Source organism: Saccostrea echinata, unplaced genomic scaffold (assembly GCF_033153115.1).
Source record: "Saccostrea echinata isolate AGI-Se365-2 ecotype Australia unplaced genomic scaffold, CSIRO_AGI_Sech_v1 ptg000054l, whole genome shotgun sequence".
Classification (NCBI taxonomy): domain Eukaryota; kingdom Metazoa; phylum Mollusca; class Bivalvia; order Ostreida; family Ostreidae; genus Saccostrea; species Saccostrea echinata.
In genome coordinates this window covers 59,112,060-59,117,255 of record NW_026889803.1, presented here as the reverse complement: position 1 = coordinate 59,117,255, position 5,196 = coordinate 59,112,060, and positions in this window count along the sequence as shown.

Genomic DNA, 5,196 nt, shown 5'->3' with positions numbered 1-5,196 from the left:
ATGAAAAGTTTCATGCTAAATTAACAGTATAAAATAATGTTTGAACACACCCCCTCCCCCCTTGATACTACGTGCCTATTACTGTCTTAGTCGCTTCATATCTTTTTTTTTTTTTTTTTTTTTTTTTTTTTTTTTTTTTTTTACAATTTATTGAAAATAGTATATTTTGGTAAAACATAATATAGCGGCGTTAGTCACGTTCCTAGTAGCACAATGCACCGGAAAAAATTCTGTTCCGAGTCAATCTACATTGATTGTTTTCAACGTTTATACTTTAGTTTAAATTAACTTATATTCGTGAATATAACCCGGCGTGCCCCATCCCCACTCCTGCGTACTACGGGCCTGAAACTTTTAAAGGAGGGGTAGTTTATTGCAGAACAATAAATTAAAGTTTTTTTATTGCACTTACCGTTCAAAGTAGTTGAATCGCTGTGGATGATAGCCACCACATTACGAGATAAAATTTTCTTATTAATCAGTATCACACTTTCCTTTAGTTATCTACTTTAAACATGTTCAAAAGTGAATTATAACTATATTCATATTTATAAACGGTGTTCATATACTGTAGAAAATCATTAAGCGTCATGTATTCTTTGAAAACTTTGAAAAAGACATTATTTTCATCTCTATGAGGGTTTTAAGGAATACACGTATTTTATTTTGTAGAACAGATATTAAAACTTGTGAGATTGTTTTGAATTACACCCCTGGGATTATAGAATTTTATTATGAAAAAAGTGCTTTGTTTTAATCCAAAACATATAAAGCTCGAGTTTATCAGAAGTAGTTCTTTAATTTACTTCAGTTCTAGTTTTTTAATTTTGAATTCTTACTTTGTATATATGTTTAATATACGTCGAGAGTGTAAAAAATAATAATTGTTTAATCAATGTTGTTAGTGAATTCCAATTTTAACACGTGCCCGAATTGATTTCTTTGTTTTCTTCTTTCTCGTGCACTTACTTTACCCTTTTTGTTGCCCTTAAACTTCTGAAGCTTAATATCGAATTGTAAGATCTATAGGGGCCATTAATGCAGCAATACATGGGTTTTACGATACATTCCTAGCCTTTCCTTCAGTTAATTTAGTTAGTTTTTGTAGCTTTTTCTCTCCGTTGGATATTTTCACTAGATTAAGCTGGTAATTAAGCTAGTGTTCGATAAAATGTATTATCTGTACTACCGCGCGAGTGTCAATTAATTCTAAAATTATACATTTTGATAACTAAATGGTCAACATCTATTGTGGAAAAACAAAATTACCTGATAGTTGCGATAGTTGTTTTTCTTTTTTACGTTTATTAATAAATTATCCACTGGTTGCGAGAGGGACTTTTTAGAAGTCCTCCAAGCTAAATCAGTTGTCGACTGTTTAAATTATACAAATATTTACATTGATTTTTGAAAGTTATTTAGCATTTTTAGCAACTTAAGAGGGCTGGGTGGACGTGGCCATTTTTAGGCTGTATTGATCTCCTTTAGAAGAAGAGCTCCATATAAAGATATACAAAAATGATCAAATTTTAAAACAAAAATGTACGAATTTTTTCTTTGCCAAATGATAGTTGACAGCTTAAGATATCATATCTAAAAAAATAAGTTATATCTGATGGTTAATTTGTTGACCCAACAGCCTCCTTAAACTAAAAAAAATTTAATCACATATTGCACACACAAAATTCTTGCGCACATATAGAAAGCCTTTATGTAAAGCGATGTAAAACACACACACGCTTGCGCGCCAAAACAGCAGTACTATGAGAAACATTGCTTCATAGCCATTGCATTTATGAAAATATTTCCTTTGGCCACTCATGAAAAAAAGAGTAGAAAATACACCAATAATAAGTCCAGTCGAGCCTATCTCTTGGATCACAGGTACCTGAAATTTTATCAATCCCAGCCCCTCTATACATATAGTTGTGCAATGCCATCTTGACCCCCCTCCTCGATTCAGGCTTCAATAAACCATGTAGAAATGTCAAAGGTTTATGTGCCCATTGAATTCAAATATAACATAAGTCTCCCCTCCTTCGAGATTTAATTCCTTCTCATTCTTAAATCTGTACAAATTTGAACTTGATCTCCAGAGAAGTCGTACTATTATAGATCTATACACTTGATACTAATAATATGGATGCTATGTCCTAAACTGTTATTGTTATGAATAAGAAAGAGTAATTAATTAAATGTCAAACACGTGGAATTCTGTTTGGCATATTGATTTTTATGGTGATATGGTATCCATAGGTATAGGCCGACTCTGACAGTCTTTATGTATAGTCCAACTTCTGTACATAGTGCTCCAATCGAAACTTCTCGGGTCTTTCCGACAATCGGAAAACAACCTCGAAGACGTTTGCGACTGCATAGTGCACCTGATTTTAGTGACGTCAGCAGACTGAGACGGAGGAAAAGTTCAAATCTGCAACATCGGCAATCCACTGCTAATATTTTATTCTGCCTTGCTTCATACAGCGAGGTACAAGCCACGCCAGGAGCTCCGAGTGAATTTGCATGGATTTAAAGTTTATTACACTTTTCATTGACGTGTAATTAAAACATTTGAAGAAATAAATAGATAAAGATATTATATTTGAACTACTCAAACGCTACATACGAATCGGTGGGCATATCGGATTTCTATGGTTAATTGAAGCCAGAGTCAAGAAAGGAAAGGGGGACAAAATGACGTGGCACAGGCTGCTGACAAAGAACTATAAGATACAAAACCATCACTGTGTTGATAAAGGTCGTTTGAAACCCTAATAGCCCATAATTCACCTTCACTTAACTATTCACCTTCGCATAACCATTCACCTTCACATAATCATTCACCTTCACATATCCATTCACCTTCACATAAATATTCACCTTCACATAAATATTCACCTTCACATAATCATTCACCATCACATATCCATTCACCTTCACATAATTATTCACCTTCACATAATTATTCACCTTCACATAATCATTCACCTTCACAAAACTATTCACCTTCACATAATCATTCACTTTCACATAACCATTCACCTTCACCACATAACCATTCACCTTCACACCAAGGAAATTTCAATTGGGATACACGGAAGAAGTCAAATTCTTTCAAGGTAAAATTCTGATTTCCTTTACTCCTAAGCACTGCTCACCGAAGAGTATATATATATATATATATATATATATATATATATATATATATATATATATATATATATATATATATATACGAGGGGTTATCAAAAAGTTCGTGGACTAGTGTCATAAAATTAAAACCGCTTTAGGTACATCAATGAATTTTTACACATTTAGTTAGCATCATCTTTTCTATCTATAGAATAAACCATGAATCATAATTTTTATTTTTTAATAAATTGTTAGTGTTTTTGTAAGCAAAGGTATGTCCAGGCGGCGCAACCTCTAATATGACGTTTTTTCTACCTGAGTGTAACTGAGAAAAACTCTTTAGATATGAGTATTTGTCATCATAAAAATCTCGTTAATTCAGGCATGTGGTACGACACATTTGTTTAGTAAAATTTGCAATTTTTACCCCATTCTGTAATTTCTATGAAATTTTATCGTAAATTTTATATGGAGTGTCCAAACAATTATGGGCTTGAAAATAACGTCAAAAAGGGGGAGGGGGTTCTTTTTCAAACACTCTATAGAGTTTCGCTCCTGGAAAAACTGGTATTGACCTAAGGAATGTTTAAACTGGCTACAGAAAAATAAAATGTATCCAGAGTACTTGTTTTTTAATGCCCAAAAAGATTCAGAGAGATGAAATATGCACAGTTAGTGTCGATTTGTAGTCAGGGTGTCAAAAGTCAGTCACGTCGAAAAGTGACGTTGATCATGTGTGGTAGAAATTGAACTCCAACAAGCTAAGTATTCTGGAATAATCAAGTGAGGATCTTTCCCCATATAAAGATCCATTTACAATATTATATGCATTGACAACAGCTGCTCATGACATTGTAAATTCATATAAGTAAGACGGGTTTAAGTCCTTACTTAACTCCAGGTAATCTCATCAAGATAAGTGTATGAGGTAGAGAGAGCGGACATTAAGAAACAATGACGTAAAGCGGACGTCATGACACTAAACGGCGACAGCGCCGGGTGATCACATAAAGTCTTTTTAATTTTAGAATAATTTGGCAAATTATCAACGTATCAAACTAAAATTTTCAACATTTCTTAAACTTTCGTTGTTTTATGTTCCGCTTAAATTTTGTAAGCACAGACTACATATTATTAATTTTATCGCGTCAGTCCACGAACTTTTTGATAACCCCTCGTATACTTATCTGTGTGGGTGTGAGGGTGTGTGGGTGTGTGAATAAAATTACGTATAAACAAAAAAAAAAGGAATTTACAGTGGAAGACACATGTGTACTAGATAGAAGCATTCTTAACATAATTAGACCAAGATAAAGTAATTGAATAAATTATTTTTATGTATTTTGTCAATGTAAGTAAATAGCAGTTATTTCAGTTCACTAAGAGTTCATTGTCTTTGAACATTATTTCTTGGGAAATATGGTAGGTACCTTATATGGAAAATGAACTAGATAAACTCAGTATGTACACTTTTATATGACATAATATTCTCCAAGTCTCGGTATGTTTTGTTAGAAAGTGCTGTTGTACTCTTTTAATGTATCTAGTATCGTATTCGGAGAGCATTCTTTTATCAAATTACGTAATGCAAGAATATTTCAATATCGTAATCTCAGATAAATATAGTAAGCGAATGTCATAATATTACAATTCAAAAAAAGAAGGGAAAAAAAACAGATAACAAAACACGTGATTATTGAATCCTCTGAAAAGATATTAAAGCCAGTTGTAAAACTATTTTAAGAAAATATTTTTGCTTGCTTCAAGAGGAAACTATACTTCCAACTATTAATATGTATTACTTCCGTGTGTAATCTATAGCAAAAGATGCTACAATAAATCAGAGAACTCCGTCTCTGGTTTGCACTGAAGAATGTTCTTCTTAATCTGATAACGATAGCTTCCTCCACAGATGAACAACACTGCTTTTATTTTCAATTTTTAGACAATAACTCCAATTTAAAAAAAACGTAACACTTTACATTTCAACCCATTATCTCAATGTATAGTACAAATTAATGCGGAAAACAGAATTTTCATGGTCAACACCCTGATTATAATGCT